Source organism: Parasteatoda tepidariorum, chromosome 2 (genome assembly GCF_043381705.1).
Source record: "Parasteatoda tepidariorum isolate YZ-2023 chromosome 2, CAS_Ptep_4.0, whole genome shotgun sequence".
Lineage (NCBI taxonomy): Eukaryota > Metazoa > Arthropoda > Arachnida > Araneae > Theridiidae > Parasteatoda > Parasteatoda tepidariorum.
Window position 1 is genome coordinate 8031651 of NC_092205.1, and position 22742 is coordinate 8054392.

General features: G+C 28.0%; 1 long non-coding RNA gene and 1 other non-coding gene across 3 annotated transcripts; both read left to right on the forward strand.

The window, feature by feature from the left end:
* Window positions 1–260: 260 nt before the first annotated feature.
* On the forward strand, window positions 261–9677 carry LOC122268917 (uncharacterized). Its single transcript, XR_006224780.2, has 2 exons — window positions 261–4271; window positions 5850–9677. It is a non-coding gene; the product is annotated as an uncharacterized lncRNA (long non-coding RNA).
* Window positions 9678–10614: 937 nt separating this feature from the next.
* Window positions 10615–22678, forward strand: LOC122268928 (uncharacterized). Of its 2 annotated transcripts, XR_011636055.1 has the most exons (4): window positions 10615–11875; window positions 16078–16322; window positions 17010–17393; window positions 19365–22678. It is a non-coding gene; the product is annotated as an uncharacterized protein (transcript). The 2 variants fall into 2 exon arrangements; XR_011636054.1 differs by lacking the exon at window positions 19365–22678 and having other exon boundaries at window positions 17010–18422.
* Window positions 22679–22742: the final 64 nt, after the last annotated feature.

Below are 22742 nucleotides of genomic sequence, written 5' to 3' on the forward strand. Positions count from 1 at the left end.
CTTTTTTTGCTGCTCTTACTTAAATACTTATTTTTTCATCACTCGTGCATGAAGCTTAGGGCTTCCATGAACGTCTTCCACCTCACCCGAAAAGTCATCAACAGCTTCTCATTCTATGATTTGTTAACAATTGTTTTCACTAAGTGGGCTTTCATTTTTCTATAGAATTAAACTATCTATTTTTTAATGACATTAAATAATTGCAGGTTTATATATGTCAATAGAAATATTTATTTAATTTTTACATTTCACCTTAACTGAGAACAGAACTTTCTATAGCATATTTTGGTTAAAGAAAGTTTTCTTAGCATCAAAATTATATTAGTTTCTCTATATTTTGGAATATTATTGTTACAATATTGTGTATATTTGTTTGTTAATATTAAAAAAAACAGCTGTTAAATATATTGATGTATGTTGTTTTCACTATAATTAATTTTCCTTTCTTTTTGGTTGTGAAGGTACACATAATGGCTTTTTAAAGGTTGTGGATTTTGCACCCTTATCTTACCATTTGTTAGATAGATTCTTATCTACATTGTATATTTATGCTTTTATATTTGATATCAGTTTTCTTATTATAGTCGTTAAAGATTTTAATATTTTTGTTTATGTATCTTATAGACATCTACAATGGACCTGAGGGTATTCCAATTAGAAAAGAAACATCTACTTGTGGTTTTGGAAATATTTCTACATTTTCTTGCTCTTATTGCAATTATTCAAGCAATTTTATGACTAACGTAAAACAACACATTCGTAAACATACTGGTGAACGACCTTTCGTTTGCAAGTTTTGCTGTAAAAGTTTTACTCAAAAACATAATCTCAAAGCTCATGAAGCCAAACATATAGACTCAATATCTTATAAAATCTAAATAACTGAATTTTTGAAAATAAATCAACCATTTTTTTGCAATTATTCGTAAAATATTTTGCCGAGAGTTAAATAACCTGTAACTATATGTGTGCTTCTACCTCGGGCGGTTCATTCTCTCATTTTTGGAAGAAGTTACCTAGTTGTAATTAAATCTTCTACAACTTAAATGCTACATTTAAGTAGGCTTATCTATGTCAATACTCCAAACTTCTTAGAGTTTCTCTTGTTATTTTTTTTTATGAAGAAAAAAGACTTTAATGAGAAGCACATTATACAATGCAAGCTTGTGTGTGCCCAAACAAAAAAGGTCATCCATGAAAGAGTATCTTCATCGGTGAAAGAGAGGATAAATGAATCAATGTATCTTAATATAGTATCTTAAAGCCTCAAAAAATTCTGGAAGATAACAAGCATTGAATAGAGAACAAAAATCAATGTCCATAAAATAATAGTTGGAGCAATTTTAACAATTGGGGCCGATATAGGGTGCCTTAAACATCCAACAATTTGAGTTTTTTCACTATAACAGACTTGGAAGAACATTCAAAATCTCTTGGTCCATCAAAATAAGAAATAAAACAGTATGAGGGAAAAGCAAACTCCGCTATAACAGAAGAAATCAACAGGAAAAGGGGAAATGGATGGGTCATGTATTAAAATTGCAAAGACAAAATTTCAGACATGTTTCTCTCTCTTGGGGCCCCCGATGGCAAAAAGAAGTCCGAGGAGTGACTTGGCAAAGGCAAATGCTGGTGGGTTTCAAGAGAGAGATCTAAATCAACTTAAATGACAAATGACCATTTTGTTAAATGGTCTGTGTGAAAAATTGGGATAGATACTTGTTTTTATGCTGCATGATTTTTAGCATTTTTATTTGTGTTTAATTTTTTCTGCTTTTTTTAAAATTTTATTCTATTCATTTCTATTTTTTTTAACTTTCATTCAATCAGAAAAAAGGGAGAAAACTTGTTTTAAAAGTTTTTTATTTTTAATCATACTGTTACTAAAATAAAGGTGCAATATATTTGTATGTTTTAAATCTGTTACAGTTTTGTTAAATTTTTTTTTCTTTCTATTACTGTATGCATCTTTCAGTTTATGTGATTGTTTTAAAAGCATGAATAATAAATTAAAAGAATTAACATTGTTGTTTATGTATATTGTAGACATCTACAAAGGATTTGAAAATAATGCAATTAGGATCCAGAGGACTACAAGTGATTTTGGAACTGTTTCAACATTTTATTGTTCTTTTTGCAATTATTCAAGCTATGTTCTATCTAACGTCAAAAAACATCTCCGTAAACATACTGGAGAGCGACCTTTTGTTTGCAAATTTTGTTCAAAAAGTTTTACTCAAAAACATAATCTCAAGGTTCATGAAGCTAAACATAGACTCAATGAAAATTTTGTTTAAAAAATAAATTTGTTACATCTCACAAAATGTTCCCCAACAGTTAACAGCATGTAAATGTGCATTTTGTGTTTTTACCTCAAGTGATTTGTTCTCCTAATTATGAAAGAAATCGAAGACTTGTAATCTAATAAAACTGATTGATTTTGAATTAAAAATTTATATAGGCTTTATATCATTAAGAATTTGTAACATTACTCATTTTTAAATATTTATGTTTTTAAAAATCTTCTAAAAAATCTATTTATCTTAAAAATCTGTGTTTTATATTTTGTGAAGAAAAAAGGATTGTCACAAGAAATAGATAAAATAATGTCTGTACAGTGTGCCAAAAAAAAAAAGCGGACCACTCTGAATAACTTTTGATTTAATGATTAGATCTTTATATTATAGGACTCAATCTTAATTATTCAAGAAGGTGACCTCAATTATGCTAATTAATTAGTGCAAGTGATATTTTAAGTTACGAAAACGTACTTTCTCTGAATAAACATACTTTTTTTACAATTGATTTGTGTTTTTGACCCCCAAAATATATGGTCCCCATAGTTAGGCAGGAGAGGGATCAAAAGTTTGGACCCCTTAATGTTAATTTTACTTTTTGCATATTTCGCCATGTCTCGAGAGCTTTTTAGGTGAAACGATAATTTTTTGCACACATATTAAAATTCGATTATCCAAAGATAATTCCATGCAAACTATAAATGTTAGTAAATATTTATTATTTTATTTAAAGATAGTTGAAAAAAATTTGGGTTGTAAAGAAATGTTGAATTGTTTTTAATTCTCCTAAAAAGTTCTTGAGATATGACGAAATAGGCAAAAATTAACATTAAGGGGTCCAACCTTTGAGTGCGTTTTTCAAGCCATTAAAATTGAGTCTTAGAACATAAAGATCCAATCATCAGATTAAAAATTATTCAGGGTGGTCCATTTTTTTTTGGCATACTGTACTGTACACGAACAAAAATAATTTAAAGAAGTATAATAGTTTTTATGTTAAAACAAGTATTGTCCGCAGGACTGTGAGACACAAAATAACAGATTAACTCAAATAATAATGCTTGTTAATAGTATCAAAATTATAGTATGGTTTTTGACCCTTTCTGTTTCTAATTAATTATGTTTTATATTTCTAATAAGTTTTTAAAAATTTATTTTTTGTTTTTCATCTCAAATGCCTTTTAAAAAGATTGTTATGTGCTTTAATTTTAAATTCAATGCTATTAAAAATAAATGTACAATTTTTTTGGAAGTTTTGAATAAATTTGAATTTGTTTACATTTTCTTTTTTATCCTAATATTTATTTTAGGGGCCGTTCAAAAAGTACGTACACAAAAATGGAGAAATTTTAACCCCCTCCCCCCTTTTCGTGCATTACCGTACATAAGGTCTTACTCCCCCCACTTAGAGTACATACATTTTATCAGTCTACCCCCCTTTTTCATAAAAATTAAAATAATTATGTTTTAAATAAAATTAAATATTTATTTAAGGAGTGTGTATAAAAAAGTCAAATTTAAATTTGATGCATGCTTATAATGTACGTACTTTGTATAATACCTCCCCCCCTCCCCATCATACAAAACCGTACAAAATAGCAAATCCTCTCCCTCCCCTTCGGGATGTACGTACTTTTTGAACGGCCCCTAATTGAATATTTTAAAAAATATTAAAAATGAATTAACAATCTCCAAATGCTAACATTTTGTTTATGTATATTGTAGACATCAACAATAGAGCTGAAAACAATGCAATTAGGATCAAGAAAACTTCAAGCGGTTTTGGAAACATTTCAACATTTTATTGTTCTTTTTGCAATTATTCAAGCTATGTTCTATCCAATGTAAAACAACACCTTCGTAAACATACCGGAGAGAGGCCCTTTGTTTGCAAATTTTGCTGTAAAAGTTTTACTCAAAAACATAATCTCAAAGTCCATGAAGCTAAACATAGGCTTTAAAAGATTTTAATAAGTTGGTTTGATTAATTTGTTCTTAAGTTAATAATGTTACTTTTATGTGCAGAAAATTTTTGTATGTTTTTATTCGGAAATTTCTTTCATTTGAAATCTTAACTATTTATGATCCTATTTTTGCTTTCTTTTAGAATTCCTCTTATTCTCTTTATATAATTTCAGTTCCTTTTTGTTATTTTATCCTATTTTTGCTGTTAAATATGATTTTATTTCTACTCTTTTGAAAGTAATTGCTAATGAGATCAATGTCACTAACATACTTTTTGCTGTAGAAGGGTGATAGTTGTCACGCAATGGCATGATAACCGATCAGTTGTCAGCCATCGTTCTATAATATTCACGCCTGAAAGTTAAGCATGTACTTGTTTTACTCATGAATCCACAAAAAGGGACCATATAAAATCATTCCAGTTGTCCATCTAATTTAAGATTTCTTAACAGATTCTGCTGTTAAAAAGTAGACAGCTTGGCTGCTTTCCCCCTCTATATACTGCTTTTGAAAATCGATTGAAAAGACTGATAGTTGCTAGTTATCTTCCATTTCTTTTGATCAGCAGCATTGAATATCTGTTCCTTTTTTGGATTTATAGCATCAATGCTCATTTTAACCTTGTGAATTGGAACCTAACCCAGAAGAAAAAGAACTTCCAAATCTAGGATCTGAACAAACCTGCCCGTGAGAAAATTTTTAGATAAATAAGGAGAGGAAACCCTCCAATAGTTAAAGGGGTTTAACCCTTGAGCCATCTGCATCTGGGCGGGGGGGGGGTTTANATAATTATTCTATTAGCTCTATTCAGTTTAATTCAGGATCAGTATACGAATCGAGCATTCATCAGCAGTATTTTTTGTTTTATAACTGTTGTTGAACAACCAACCCAATTTTATGGGTTTACGACTACTAATCTTCTACTCTGTACCCTTGTAATTTTGAACCCAATCCAGATGACAAGGAAACTTCTGGATCGAAGATGGGGAGAAGTTTGCCTTTGTGGAGGACTTTTTTTTGATGGAGCTAACCCGCATTTGCTCTACATGGAGAGGAAGACCATGAGAACATCCCACGGTTAGCCTGATGGCAAGGGGACTCTAACCCATGATCTGTCTACCACTGAGGATATTTCACATCAGCACTGTGGTCGGTGCAGTCCGGATGCGGAATTCGTAACGACTGGGATTCGAGCCCGTTCCGCCTCATTGAAATGGGCCCACTTTAGCCCCCAAGATGTCCTAGCTATTTTTTTATTTTTTGCATGACAACTACCGCCTTCTACTGAGTGAAAAATGAACAAATCCTTTTCACTCTGGCAGCAACTACGTTTTAGATCTGCTTCAATTTTTCTGTTTACAGTGGTTTTAGTTTACAGTTCACTGATCATTATTAATTTCCCACACCTAAAGCTATGCTTTTAAACCATTGTGGCATCTTTGCATATCCCAATGTGTTTGTACGTTATTGATATTTTATAACAATTAGAAGTAAATAAATGTGTTCTAAATAATAAAAAATTTAAATATTTATCTAAAAAAATATTTGATTTAACTTCTTTTTTTTTCTCTCTATTTTATCTTGTAGTGACTAACAAGGAAGCTAGACATATGTTTATAAAAAGGCATGAATCTGTGAGTGAATTTGGAAGTCTTGTAACATACTCTTGCCCAGTTTGTGATTATACTAGTTATAAACTACATAATGTCAAACAGCATGCGCGTCAGCATACTGGAGCACGACCTTTTGTTTGTAGATTTTGTCATAAGGCGTTCACTCGAAATCAAAATCTTAAGTTTCACGAAACAACTAAACATTGAATTATTTAAATTCTTTACTTCTTCATTTGTTATAACCTCAAGAAGTATTAACTGTAATTTGTTTATACTGTGGTAATAGTATAATTGAACTCATGACTCAGACGATATCTGGAATAATCAAGAAAAATTTTCAGATTTGTTTCTCAATAAAGCTCAAAAAAATGCCCTGCCGTTTATTGAACAAAGTTTCATTGCTCTTCTCACTGTACGAGTGCATTATGTGTCTTCATTGTTTAACTTTCCTGCTTTTTGTGACACACGACATTAACTCTGTTCATTATTTTTAATTCATTTGTTATTAACTAACCATTAACACCTTTCACTCGAAATCAAAATCTTAAGTTTCACGAAACAACTAAACATTGAATTATTCCATTTCTTACTTCTTCATTTGTTTTAACCTCAAGAAGTATTAATTGTAAATTGTTTATACTGTGGAAATAGTATAATTGAACTCCTGACTCGGACGATATCTGGAACAATCAAGGAAAATTTTCAGATTTGTTTCTCAATAAAGCTCAGAAAAATGCCCTGCTAGTTATTGAACGAAGTTTCATTGCTCTTCTCACTATATGAGTGCATTATGTGTCATCATTGTTTAACTTTCTTGCTTTTTGTGACACACACCATTAACTTTCACTCTTTGTGCATTTTGTAATAGTTTTGTGCTAATTAACCACACATTTACGGAGGAAAAATTTGTATAAACTCACCATACTTACAGGTAACATCTTATCTATAAGCATCGTTTTTTTAAGAATCTTTTTCACCTACAAAAAAAATTGTCCATCAGATGTTAATAGTGCATCTTACGAATACAAAAGCAACTGAATCACATTTCAAGAATAATGTGATTTACTGTAAGGTGCATTTAATCTGTGCCCATTTGTTTAAATGTGAAATGAGGTACAACACATGTGCACACTTTATAAAAGTTTTGATAAACTTTGTATATTGCATGAAATATTTTCTTTCTAAAACAGTTTATTAGCAATTATAAAAATACATCTTAATGTATCAATGAGACATTGCTTTCTTCACTGTAAAAAAAAAGGTATCTTGTTTGCATAAAATTTTTTATTTGAATTGTGCATACCTCTAGTTCATACTGTTTTATCTTCATTTCTTTACTTAATTTGTTCATCTTTGTGTCTAAATTAAAATGGTTCTGTACTGTTTCATCAAATCTTAGAGAGTTATGCCTTTCTCTCATATTTTTTTTCTCCATATAACTTGAGGGTAGACTACTTTCATACATCACACACAGAGAGAAACATCCATGCCTTGAGCAGGATTCGAACCCGCAGCCATTGACTTCACAGTCGCCCACCTGGTCAGCATAGCTTTTAACTTCATAAAGCTAAATATTGAATTATATAATAATAAATGCAACTGATGCCTATTGTACCTTTGTTTTTTTTTGTCCTTCAAAAAGTGATTAGTATAATATTTTTGTGACTAGTATAATATCTGTTTTAATAGGGAATCATTCTGTTAAACTTTTAAGAAATAATATATTTCCACTCTTACGTCCTTTTCTTAAAAATTCATTTCAATATATTTTGCGATTAAGGAAGCTGTTATAACATATAATTTTTGAACTTCACTGCAAGTGGTTTGAATTCTTTCAGATTCAGGGATAATGTTTTGTATAGATATAAAGAAATATTAGTATATATATTATAAAAAAATATTTGTTTTATTATGATGTGCTTTTTTTTTTACATGAAGATTAGTTTTTTAGGGTAATCGTATGAATTTATATCTTAATCAATGTTTTTGTTTTGTAAAATTGACTTAAATTTCCGCTAGAGTATAATTTAAACCCTTTTTCTTTAAAAATGTAATTTTTTTTTAAAGCATGAATTGATTAAAATTAATTCTTTAAAAAAACATTATTAAATATTTGTGTTTACAAAACATTATATTACTTATTAGAAATTTATATATAATGTAAAGCTCACATTTCCATATATGTTCCTTTCATCTTGTAGAGACTGATTTGGGAGCTGTGAATATAACAATTAAAAGACAGGAATCCTGAAGTGATTTTGGAAATATTGTGATGTATTCTTGCCCTTTTTGTAATTATTCAAGTTACAAGCTATTTAATGTTAAACAACATGTACGCAAGCATACTGGAGAACGACCTTTTGTTTGTAGATTTTGTCACAAAGGTTTCACTCAAAATCATAGCCTTAAGCTTCATGAAGTTAAGCATGAATACAAAATGATATGCAATTGATGTTTATGATAAATGATTCTATGCATTTGTTTATCTTTTTTATAAAAATAATATTTGGGAATCTAATAAAAACATATAATACCCATTATTTTTAATTTTTAAAAATAATTCAACCAATTATTTAAGTTTTCTCAAGAAAAAAAAATTCTATTTTGGATTATTAAATAATATTTTATGCTTTTTATAGTGGTTGTTTGCTTTTTTACACTTTTGTTATTTTCTCATAAATTACTTAATATGATTTTTGAAATTTAATTCAAGTAATTTGCATTATTTTACCCTTCAGGAAATAATTATTCTATTACATATTAATGGAATTTTCCTGTATTTTATTGTATGTGTTCGTAGTTTAAAACTTGTGTCATTTCCTTGGAAATTATTTTATAAGATTATGCCATAGTATTATGCATTTTCAATTTTTAAAACTCAATTTAAGGCAGTTGTATAATTTAAGTTTATTAAAAGAAAAGCATCCTGTTTAAATATTAAGAAGTGTTGCATGTCTGGGTTCGAATCTCTCCCAAGTCATAGATGTTCTTTCATTCTCTGTTGTGGAAGCAACTTTAGCCCACCTAATATGGTGCCCTTGGAAATCTGCCCTGTAAATGCCTGAATTGACGAAATGTTAACACAGGTGGGCATTAGAAATAAAATAAAAAACTGTTTTTTGTTTTGATATGAAGAAATATTTTCTATGTTTTATTGGGATTATTTGTATTTTCACATTTTTTGTTGTTTACCCCGGAAAATTTAGCATTAAATTGAATTGTTTTAGCATAATAATAGAATTTACAACTTTCTAGAATGAAGTAATATTTCTGGTTAATTATTTTTTTTTGTTGGTAATCCATTATTTTCAAACACTCCATATCAGTCTAACATTTCGTTTTTGTTACATTCTTTACATCAGGTTTTGAAGTGTGTTTAAAATGTTAATGGGAGCAAATGTAGTCAACATTATACTTGAAATAGTTATGGATGTTGTACTTAGCATTTGTAATTCAAGTTCTTTTAATTGATAAGCGATTTTGTCTTCGTTCAATTCTAAATAATTTTAAACCTTTATTATGATTCTGTGAAATAAACTGCAGATTTGTAAAATATTTATTTGAATATATCTTATTGTGGCCTTAAAACCAATGCCTTTTGTAAAACTGATTGCTGATTATATATTGTGAATGACAAATATGTCATTGTTTCCTGTGCACTTCGTAAATAGAAAATAAAAAATTCATAATTTTGTTGTTTAGTTCTTTTGATAAATATTTAAATTTAATTAAAAGTTTAAAAATACTGTATAGTATTAGTGTATAATTGTTTTATGAATAAATTTTGCAAATATTTGATGAACTATCGAATCTATGTCTTCATTTAAGTCTAATAAACTCATAGTAAGCCAAGCTGTGAAATCTAATCCTTTCAATTTTTAAATAGTAAACTGCATAAAGAGAATAAATGTGAGTAAAAAATATAAATTGATATCTAACCTAATTTTTCAATAGTAAACTGTATTAACACAATAAATGTGAGTAAAAACTATAAATTTAATTAAACATAGCCAAATTCCAATTGTTTACATTAAAAACATATTTTGTAAAAATTTTCAACTAGCAACAAAAATCTTTAAAAAGTTTGTCCAATCATTACAAAGCTTTTTAATAAACTACTATTATAATTATTATTATTTTAGTTTTAATGGAGATATAGAGTCATTCATCTATTAATTTTAGCTATTCTTCAAAGTAGTGATTTCACATTAATAAAAGTGTAGTTATTAGACAAAGAAAGATTCTATAACTAAGATTTACTATAATACCAAATAACCTGTAGAAGTTCTGTGTGGATACTAATATTTATCATCTAAAATTTATTTTCTGCTAGATTTTTATTTCGTTTAATGCCAGTTCATAAATGCAAATGATGTTTGGGATCCATTTTTGAGGTTCAAATGAAATAAATTTTTTTTTAAAAAAATAACTTTTATTAGAAGTTTTAAACATTCCGATAAACTTTTATTGTTAGTTAGTAAATAAAATTTTCCAAATATAGTTGATAAACAAAAGACACACTAGTGAAAAATTTCCTAGTATTATTTTCCATTAGTAAAATTTATAGTAGTGAATTTGAAATATCAGACAGATATGGTGCTCGTAAACTTTTTATGCATTAAGATTATCTTATGATTTATGCTCAAAATATGTTGTTCCATTATTTTTAGTAAATATTTCTTTAAACATTAAAAATTTTTTGAAATTTGAAAGTAGGAAAAACTTTTTTTTTTGGGGTGCGAAAGTAGATCTACCTCCTCGTGGTGCACCCTGGTAACGTCTTTGACGGCTAAAAGATCTACTAATTTTGGCATATAGTTTGCCATTTCTTTGGAGACCATTTTATTTGATGGCTTAAGATAATAGAAATTTTCCCTTGCAAGATTGTTTATTTTTTATTATTAAAAGATTGCTCACATGCAATATGGAATTGTCTTGAAATGTTTTTAGTTACAACGTTTGAATTAAACTGATATGCTTTTAAAAAACAGTTATTACTTCGCTGTATTTATTTGAATGTAAATTTCTTTCTTTATTTTATTTTTGTATGTATTAAAAATTATTGCAGATATTTCAGTTGAAACATATTCTGTGTTTGGTTTATATTTTGCGGCTTAAATATTTCGGCTCCACTTCTTAATGTCTTAAATCCTGCAGATAATATTCATAAGGATAAAATACTTGTTAAAATACTTATTCTTAATTTTTAACTGATATTTTTTCTAAACAACATACAATTAACGCAAAAAAATATATGTATTGTTTATGGGCAAAAATACCAAGGAAATATTCTGGGGCAGTATCTTAGATGGTGGAATGATACATTAATCCTTGCAGTGATTACATGGCACTTGGCGCTGTACCAGCCTCCTATTTTCAGTATGGTTTTTAATCGAAGCTGAAAGATAAGCCTTCAGCAATTTCTTGAGAGATTCTATGTATGCAGCTGTTTAATCAATTTCATTTTTAAGGTATTTTCATTTCCTTTTGTCTCTAGATCTTTTCTAGTGTTTCTGCACCTCCTAGGTAATTGTAATATTTTAAGATGGACTATATACTGAAAGCAAAATGTTAACCCATGGACAAAATACGTATTTCATACAGTTTGCAAGATTTTTAGTCGAGTCGGGCTGGGGATAATAATATTTACCCTTTTTTTTGATTTATTGTGACAAATGAACATAGATATATATGTATAGTTCATTTCTTATTTTAAAAATATTTATTTATTTTTAGGTATTCAAATGAATATTTATATGCAAGAATATGGTGGGTATCCTGTGAAACACAGAGTGTATTCCTGTTCCTACTGCTCCTATGAAACTGTCAAAAAGTTCAATTTGAAGACTCATCTACTGATTCATACAGATGATCGTCCTTATAAGTGCAATTTTTGTCCCAAAACATTTCGACAAAGAAACCATCTCAAATCCCATGAATTGTGCATACATAAAAATGAGCTTAGGTTGCTTTGAAGAAAGCATTAGTTTTCACAAAGCAGTTTGTATTTTTTCTTTTTCATGATTTTCAGATCGAAAAGTTTTGTCTATCATATAGTCAATGGAATAAATTTATTTTTTAATTATTTATTTTATTTCTCAATTTTTTCTCTCTCCCTGATATTGTATTATAGATTGGCCCCAGAAATCCATATAGCAATACAAGGTTTGTTAGCTTCCTTGCATTGTAGTATAGATTTCAAGGGACTGGAACTCTGCTTGGATTGTATAATTTTCTTGTTAGTAGTTTTATATTCATAAGTTAAGAACTCGTTGCTTCTTAGCACACATGGGCCATTCATGTTATTGAAAGCGGCAAATATTTTTGAAATCCGGTGCAGTAGTTTTTGATCTGTACTTTATATTTTTATTTTCTTGTACATTTTTGGTTTATTAAATTATTACTTTTTATGTATTTCTTTGATCAATATTACTATCGCAAAATTTTATTCTCACTAAAAAGTGTTTTTTCTTAGTTTAATTGCTGTTAAGTATTTTTTAATAACAACAGGAAATCTTTTATACAGTGTTTAAAAATCAATCAGATTAATTCCGTATTAACCATTTACCAGATTTGTTGATTTATTTATTTGCAATTTAACCTGATTGTTTAATACAAGCTCACCTATGGTTGACATCTTGTGGTTTGTCAATTCTTTTCTCTTGTTTAATTTATTAGTAAGTGGCTAATTTTTGTTAACTTTTTAGCATTTGATTTACTCATTCAGTGAGTGCTGTAGGGTGTCTACCAATACAATCATTCAATTCCGATTATATATAAGTATATAAGACATGTTAACTCAATTCTATGTTAGGGTACTTTTTCATAGAGGAAGGTTGACATTGTCAATAACACTCGCCTCTTATTGGTGACTCAGACGTGATCTGAATCTGAACACACCCACTTAGATTCGAGCATGCCGATTTCGATAAATGGTCCTCATTGAACAGTTGACTTGCTATCTGTAACTGTGACATTTTCGTCATTACGCTGTTGCTACTCATCGATTACACGCAGGCATATTCACTCAATTCTATGTTGGGGTATCTTTTCACAGATGAAAGTTGACATTGTCGATAACACTCGTCCCACAATGCGGATCTAAGCTTGCACGTCATGTATGCAACCGCTTTAGGGGCAAGCTAGGAGGGTGTGCATAAACTAGATAAAGTCTGAAAAAAATCTTTTTTAAGTATTTTTCATTTTTGCCTGCTTAAAAACAAAAATTACAAGCAACGTATATTCCCAAGTTGTGGAAAAATATTTTTATTTTTTCGCTACAAAAGAATCCTACTAGATGCTATGTAGCATTTCTTCTTTTTGCATCCAACCCTCATAAATACATACCCAAATATGGACAAGTTATACTCTGCACATGATGTTCAGTCATGTGCAGAATATAACTTTTACCTCATTAAGCTTTTAGGAAAACCCTTTACTTTAGCTGCCAACTCTACTAGATTTTCCAGCAAACTACTGGATTTTTCCTATTTCTGCTGGTCTACTGGTTTGATAAAAATTATTCTGGTTTTTGTACATTTTAGAAAATTCTCTAAAATTGAATAAGTTTCCTAAAAAAATTCCTATTGAAATAGCATTTTTTAACAGATAATTGTTTGCTTGAATATTTAATTGCGTATTACAAATACATAATGAAGCAAGCCTCATTTATAAGAATCAGTTTAAAACTTTTTTTGTTCTAAAATATTCAGTTAATTTCTATTCAGAACTCCCTTTTTGAATTCATTTAATTATCTTTGATGAATTAAATGCCTATTACTATTCAGAATTATGAGTGAACATAATACATGACGATTCAAGTTCATTTAATGTCAATCATAACTGGAAAATATTGCAGGTTTTCTATTTTGATGACTATAAAATTCCCTATGTGTAAAATATTTAGGACACTATGCAGCGATTATTATGAAATCTATATTATTTTGTAAAATCAATTGGACTTTTTCCTATGCATGTTCGCAGCTATGCCTTTAGTATATCAACTTGACTATAGCAATTTCAATTTTGAATATGTCTAAAAAAGTGCTTCATGTTGTAGTAGCTAATTTGCAGCTGAAAAACATGTTCACATGTTTTTAAATATCAAAATGTCAGTTTCTTTTTTTCCCTCTAGAAATTTCATGCAATTTTGATTTGCCAATTTCTGCCGCAACATTGATATTTTAACAAAAACCACTATTATAATATTGCTTAAAAAAAGAAACGGGTGAGTGACAGTTCCCAAATCTGTCCTGTCTTTTCCGATAACACTACATGCTTTTTCCTCTCAGGTTTTACATATGGTTGGCTGATATAATGATTTTTTTGTATTTCAACAAATACTTGTTCTTAACTTTCTAAAGATATAATTCATGAAAGTGTTAAGCAGTCAAACGTAATTGAATTATCTTTTTTCTTTTTTTAGAACTTTTCCATTGTGATGTTATGTTGGAGAAAAACATGAAGATTAAGACATATGCATTCCGTGAGCTTAGAACATCACATAATTGCTCTTACTGTTCTTATGAGTGCTTCTCACGTGGGGACTTAAAAAAACATTTACGAAAACACACTGGAGAAAAACCATACATCTGCAAGTTTTGTAATAGAGGCTTCAGTCAAAAACATAGACTTAATTCTCATGTGTTGAGCATTCACCCTTCGGATATGTGATATATTCACGAGTCATAAATTGAAATAATATAGATCTAGTTTTAAAGCATTAAATATTTTATAAGGTTGTTTAAATTTTAGAAATAAAATGTTTCTAGTTTAATGCATTTGAAAGTGTCTTACTTTCTGTCATAAAAATGTTTTACGGAATACGTTAACAGTAATGTAATGTAAAAGCATGGTGATAAATACAGTGGAACATCCAGGAAAGACCACTTCTGTGTAGCAACCTACTCTAATTACGACCACTTTTGGGAGGCGTGGAATTTTTTCCATAGAATTTGTGTTCAAGAAAACCTTTAGGAGAGACCACCAAAACCTCTCCCAGTGACCGCATCTGCACCAAATACTAAAAATATTAAATAAAGAAAAATGAAAAAATATTAACAGAATCAATCAGTAGATTAAACGCATTCAAAATATTTGTGTGAGGCTTTTATTTATAGAGCTCTTTTTGACAATCTTTAAAAGAGATCTACAACCTCATGTTGTAGTCAGAGTGCACTAAAGACGATGCTATCAAAGACTTGCTTTTAGAGTTGAAAGGTAAATAAAAGAAAAAAGTTATTTTAGAAAAAACTAAGCAACTCAAATTAACAAACCTCTTCTTGTTAACTAAATTTTATGTAATAAGATTAAATGTAAACTTGAACAAAATCCTAATCGTTTATTTATTCGAAATAATTAAATCATTCATAATTGGTAAGTTTGTTTTTGCACATAATTATATATGTAGGAATCGTTATTATTGATGCAAAATTTTATTCATCAATCTTGTTTTCATGCCGCCAACACAAGTGGCATTTCTGCACCAAGAAAATCGTGCTAACTAAAATAAAATTGCATGCAAAAAATCAAGTACCTTTGATAACGTTTTGAAGTCAATGGACATAAATTCTTAAAACGACTAACCTTCACTAACCATTTTACCGGGGCACAGAGAGTGGGAGCTCCTGAGATGCCTCACTGTATTCAAATGCATTTTTCCTTTTCAATAGCAGATGATAAGTGAAACCTTTATTTCTAATTATTATAAATTTTTATTCAAAAGATTAAAAGTTCTGTCAAAAAGGTATTGTTTGTTTATTGAACCATTTATAGTATGAAGAGTAATAAAAATGACCTTTATTATCATGTTCTACGTTTACTCACTATTTATTCATTTAAATAAGGATATATTAAACTGTGGCATGATGTACAATTCCTTTTTTAAGCATTTCATTATGTTTGAAATTATGCTCATTTTTGTTTTAATTTGATAGTATTTTAGCATTAAAATTTTAAGTAATAGTTGTCATAAGTAAAAAATTTGATGTGCAGTACATAATTCATTGGGCATTGGCATAATAAATTACACCAAAAAAATGTAAATAAAATAGTTTTTAATGAAGGTTAAATTTTATCTGAAGTGAAACAATTATCTGAACTTCCAAATGTTTATATTTCAATAGTTTCTTGATTGAAAGTGTGATTAATTAGCTAATATTCTTTAAATAATTGCATTTATGTTATAATTTTTATTATTTTAGGTTCTAATATGGATCTCATTGTTGAAGAACACTTTTATGAAGGTTCTGAGCATTCTATTAAATATAAGAGATTTGCTTGTATGTATTGTTCATATACATCTACCGTTAAAGGCAATCTGAAAAAACATTTGCACATTCACACGGGTGCTCGTCCTTACAAATGTGGAATTTGCGGTAAAGATTTCCGTCAACTGAACCACCTTAAGTCCCATCAGATCACTGTACATCCACGAAATATGATCTAGGTAGATTTTTTTTAGAATGAAATTTAATTTGTGTTTATATTAATGTTGTTGGTTTATTTCTTATTAAGTCTTTGTCTTGATAAATCTTTCAGAATGGAAATTAGTTGTTGTGTATTAGTATAAAGTAGTTTTTCTTTTTATAAAGTTTTAGTCTAGGTAGATCTTTTAGAATGGAAATTAATTGTGTTGTGTATTAAAGCAATATTGATTTATTTATGTATTTGCAAAATCAGATGACTCTTGCTATCCCGGTTAAATTTGTTCTTTATTAAGGTGTGGTGCATAACCCTTGGTTTATTTTGTTTATGCTAACTTAGATTAGAGAGATAACGATTCATTATTTTTTAGACTTACTAAGCAAAATGTAAATCATAATTTTTGTAAATTTAACAATTCATCAATCAAAGTTAGCTGTTGATTCAGTAATTCTTTTTTTTCTCTCTCTCTCTTTTTTTTTGTTGTTGTTCTCAATGTTTGTTTTTTGTATGTTTTTAGTCTCTAATGTATCTTTTATTTCCAAATATACTTTCCACGTGTGTGTTTTTAACACTAAGTATATATTAAATTAGCTAATTTGTATAGTATATTATGACATTTATATTTTACAAAAACGCAATGCTTCTGTGTACTGCATTATTTAAAAAATATTTTTCACGTTTCTCTTAGAATATTGAAATTTATTTCTAGGTTTTAAAGTCATGGACGAAATTCCAATAATTCAAGAAGTAAAATCTGTGACTAAAGGAAGAAAACTAATAAATACATAAAACACAATAAGAGGATATACTGGTGGATCAATAAAATTTTTTGCCAAGATCACTTGTAATGCATGCTTAAAATTAGATGATTTGAGCAATAATTTACGTGTGCATACTGAAAATCACCCATTGAAATGCAGATTCTGTGAGAAGTATTTTCGCCAAATTCAAATTTCTCACCCATACAGCCATAAAAAAACACATGCATTCGTTAAACTTCTCACCTTTACAGCCAAGATAACAATTGCATTTTTCTGGAAGATAATATTAATCTCAATTATAAATGATATGGATCAGCTTAAAAACTATAAAAGTATTTTTCCTTATTTTATTAATGTTTGTCTAGGAATATTCTTTCTTTTAGGCTTGCTTTGGAATAAAAATAAATGAAAACTCCTGTTTTTTTCTCCTTGTACTAAAAGGGAGATGTTTAATGGTAAAAAATCATCTAGTATCTACTCGTACTAGAGATGATCATTCTATTTGTGAAAACCTATAGGGAGAAATATTCTTTTAATAGTAGATAACTAAATTTAAATTAAATCATCTCGTAGATTAAAAATTAAAAAGTACTTTTTTATTTTTATTATGTTTTAATTTATGTCAATTAATACAGCTTAACACAAAATACTCTTAAATTTTTATTTACATACATATAACTGACAAAATTAATATTCACAATCTTTGAAATTGGTAAAGTGTTAAGCTAACATGAACTTTCATAAAATCAGTATGAATATTATGATAATCATAGTTTTTGTGACAGCATAAACAATTAAAAAGATATAATTTAAATTGTTGAATGATATATTTCATTAATAAATGAACAATTTTATGCATATCATATTTCAATTGAAATAAAATGCAAGTATTGCATTTGAATTGTTTATGTGTGAAATGTTGCCTTGAGAGTTCAATATAGGTTGCAGTGACTTTTTGCCTTGATATTTTTCATTGCCTTGATATTTTTCATTGTTTGTAACAAGCACTTTCTATTTTACGAGAAAATCAAGTTAGAAAATATAAAATTTTATTCTCTAATTAAGTATTATGTTGTTTTTAATAGCATAAACGGAAGGATATTGAAGTTTGCTGATTTGAAATATGGAAAAAACATGCTGTGTGAATACCTAATTTGATCATAACACAGTTTCGAAAAAGTGTCGAGAGTAATATGTTCATATTTGGTATTTTAAACTACGTGGAAGAAATGTTTTAAACTACACTTATTCCAATAATTTAGTTTTTCTATTCTAATGCCATGTGATAAATTTTATACAAAATATTGCATATTTTAATGTTTAAAAATTCTGTTTTATAATAAATATTGCAATAGTATAAATTGCTGCAAAATCTTGTCTCGGTCTTTTTTAGATAATGTGTCTTTAAAAAGAATAACTTTGCAATCTTTAAAAAGAAGAAACTTGCATTTAATTATAGGGCTGTAACTTTTAATTATTTCATTGAAACAAAAATGAACTCTTTAAAATATAATAGTCTATATTCAAACAAAATAAAGAAAATAGAACATTAGTTACTATGTTTCATGTCTGTACTGCTATAAGCTCAGAAATTTCTATTTCATTCATAACAATTATTTCATATCTTTGGGGAAAATTTAATTTTTGTTCCATAGAACCGGAAGAATAATTTTTTTGTGTAAAGATATTTCCTCTTGATTTTTTATAATACCCCACTTTCAATTTATATAACTTAATTTGAAAATACCCCATATTTTCTTCATATTTTCCTTTAATTTTTTAAAGAATTTCCCTGTTTCATTTTTAGAATATTTCATTGAGCAAATTATTGTATTAAATGAATAAAAAGATTTGGAAAAAAAAGTTAGTTGTAGACTGAAAAAAAAAATCAATGTACTTATGCATAAAAATATTTATGGTATATTATAATTTGAGTTTTGTTATCCAATCTAAAACTAAAATAAATGTAAATATATTAAATTTAAAAATAAAGGATTGCTTTATTTTACACTTAAAAATTTGAATATTTTAACTAACTTTCTATTATTAATAAATGTTAAATTTATAATCTGAATGAAACATGCAACAGATTGTTCTTCTTCCTAAATAACATTGTACATTTAAATTAAATCACTATAGGCATAAAATTGTTTAACATATTCTTTTCAGATGTCTTTTCAGGTGATGTTTTCAATAATTGTTTTAGTTCATGAAAATATAATTGAATTTATCAATGTTTAATGTAATTTAAAAAGAAAATCATGTTTTTTTTGTTTATGTTGAACACTGAAATTTATTTCTAGGAATCGAAGTGAACGTATTTGTTCAAGAATTTGATTTTGGAAAGCAAGGAAAGCCAGTAAAATATAAAAAGTTCTCTTGTTCTGTTTGTTCTTACACTTCTTTCCAAATGGGTGATTTAAAGAAACACATACGTATACATACTGGAGATCGCCCATTTGTTTGTAACATTTGTGGTAGATCATTTCGTCAAATTTCTCACCTACGTAGTCATGAGTACAAAGTACACCCTTCTCTAGCGAAAACTTCTTTGTAATGAACCATGTCTAAAAATTTTACAAAGTAACTTACAAAAAAAAAAGAACTCAAGCCTCAACCGGTCTGTATATGTTTACTGTTTATGTGATCTGGTCTGTATATGAGAAATTATATGTTTGCGAGACTTGTAAATAATGAGTTGCACCCCAACACTTTGTATGTTATGAACATGCTTTAAAAGAGTCTTATTAAATGTTTAAACACTTACCACAGCCATCTTGTTTCTTAATAAATAGAGTTGAGTTCTTTATTTTAAAAACTCTGGTTCAATATTAATAGGAAATGAATTAGTTTTACTTAATATTGTTTTAGCTTAATGTCAACTACCATTGTGCTGATTTTTTTAACAGTATATTAAATTGTATGGACATTCCATGATAGAACTTTGTAATTTAGGATTAACTATATATATAAAATTCGTTTTTACAAGTACATGCTTCATCTCATATTTAGACTGCTGTCTCATAATGCTTAAGAAAGGGAAAAACCTTTAAAATTAGATTTCATATTTATTTAGTAAATTTAAAAAAAAAAATTTACAAAATTATTTTCTTTAATTTCTTCTTCCTTTCGCATTTTTTTCTGACGATTTTCTGATTTTAACATTTAAAAAAGAAACAGAATTAGAAATTGGTACTCCAATTTAAATTTGGATTTTTATTTGTATAGTGCAGTATTGATTAACTCAACAATGAACTCTTGAGTTTATAGTTAAATACAAGGCATGATGTTTAAAATCAAGTGTAATTAATTGCTTTAATATATTACCATATTTAATAATTTTTGGAAATATATTTATTTATGAAAATTTTTGTTTTTCACAAATGAAGGAAATCTGGTTCTTTTAATTCTTTCTTATCTGTGTAGATGTCAGTAAAATGGGTTTGAATAAACGAAAATTCTATTTCATAACTTAAAAAGAAAATTTTAGTTTTAGGCAGTAATCAATGGAATTTTTTCGACTTATATATATATTCGTTTCTAGATTTTTACACTTTTAAGTAATGAATTATGGTTATTTTATAGTATTGTCGTAATGATTGTATAATAATGTTCTAAATTAATATTAAGAATTAATTTTCTAGGATATTTTGTTATTATTTTTTTTTAATTGTGCAGTATATATATCCATTTGGAAATGAAATATTGCTCTTGATTTTTGATACAATTATGCTATTACGTAATGTCTGAAGAGAGGTGATTTAAAATTAAAATAAATTATTCATGTTTAGAAATAAATAAGTAATCCTATGTATGTAAAGTTTTATTTTATATTGTTTATTATGCTTGAATATATAAATTTATTTTCCTTGAAGTATTTTAATTCATATCTGAATTTCAATTATTTTTCTTTCTTGATAAAATTTTGGATCCTGTGGTGATTTCAGCTACTACAGATTTTTATATAAATGGTGTATACAAAAAAACTTTAAAAGTCAACTTCATAATCTTTTTGGTATCATACAAATATTACTAAACTGATTGATGGGGAAAGAGGTTTGTGAATTGCTTGTTTTGCTTACAGCAGGGGAGAAGGGGTACAAGCGATGCTAATGTAAAAAATAAAATGTTCTTAAAAAATTGCAATAAAAAAAATTATGCATGAAAACAATTTCAAATTTGGATTGAAAGTTTAAGAAGAGAAAGGAAAAATTGGAAAAAATATTTCTCTGAATAGTTTCAGATAGCTATGATTTTGATCATAAAAGAATATTCTACTCAAATTTTTTTTCATAAAAAATAATTGAAATGTGCATTTTTATCTTATGCAAAGTTACAACTTTGATTTGAATTTATTCCTAAAATTAGATAACTATAGTGGAAGTCAAAGTTAAGGTAAAAACCAGAATGGTAATGTTAAGCTGTAACGTTATTTAAATTTTAAAAAAATGAGTGGCCACCAAATGGCAGCAATTATGATGTCAAGAAAGAGATGATTTTGGTAACAGAGAGAAGTGTGCGTACCGAGTGAGATGTAGAAGGAGATCACATTTTAATATCTAAGTATCATTAAATATTATGCATGTTTTAGTTTATCAAACTCTTACTTCCTCACCCGAGCTACACAACACGTGATATAAGGGGATAGCCAACAATTAGGGTCTGTTGCAACTTAAACATGGGTCGAGTCCAATAATGCGAAAAATATGTTTACGCAAAATTTGGACGGATGTAATTGATGTCTCATCAATTTAGGACATGTTTAAACTCTTCGAAATACTAGTTATCTTGAATTCTTATAATTTTTCCCCTCTTAGGATCTGTTCTTGAAAATTCCATTTATGAGGTAATTTTTGAAGGAAAGAAGTATCATAACTGTCCGTTTTGTTCCTATGCCACTAGAAGAATTCAAGATGCAAAAAACCACCTGTGCATTCATACTGGAGAGAGACCGTATCACTGTAAGACGTGTGGGAAGACTTTTATTCAGAAGCAACATCTTCACTCCCATCAAATCAGACGTGCATGTGGACCCACTTATAAAAAATACAAAGATTTACCATTTAAAAAGGGAAAGCGATAAATTTCTTAAAAACAAATTTGTTCTTCTGGATTGATGTCAAGTTTAATATAGACATGCCAACTGATGTAGATTTGTCATAAATTGTTGGGATATTACTTATGATTTTGTGAAAGTGGAAAAACTTTCAGCATCAGTTTTTGTAATTATTAACTAAATATGATTAACTTTTTTTACCTTTAAAACTTAAATTTGAAACTGTAATACAATTCTAAAATTTATAATAAAATTTCTTGAAATGTTTAGTCGTTAAATTTTGATAAAGTTTCTGGTGCATCCGTTTATTCCAAAAAAAATAAATTATATGTTTAACTTTATGTGTAAACTTGAATTGTTTATATATTTTTTAATGAATTATATTGTAATTAAAAATTATTGCAAATTTTGAATATTTTTACCTGGAGCAACAGGATTATTTTGATGTTCGAGAAAGGAATAAATAATTGTAAAAAAGTAGCTGAATGACAGCTCGAAGATTTACAGAATGTAGACAAAGAGATGAAGTCAAGAAAAACTATTAACTCAAAGAAAAAATCATGAAAGCTAAAAAATTTCTAAATCGAAGACTTCCGAAGCATTATTAGTTTGAGTTCTTACTGTT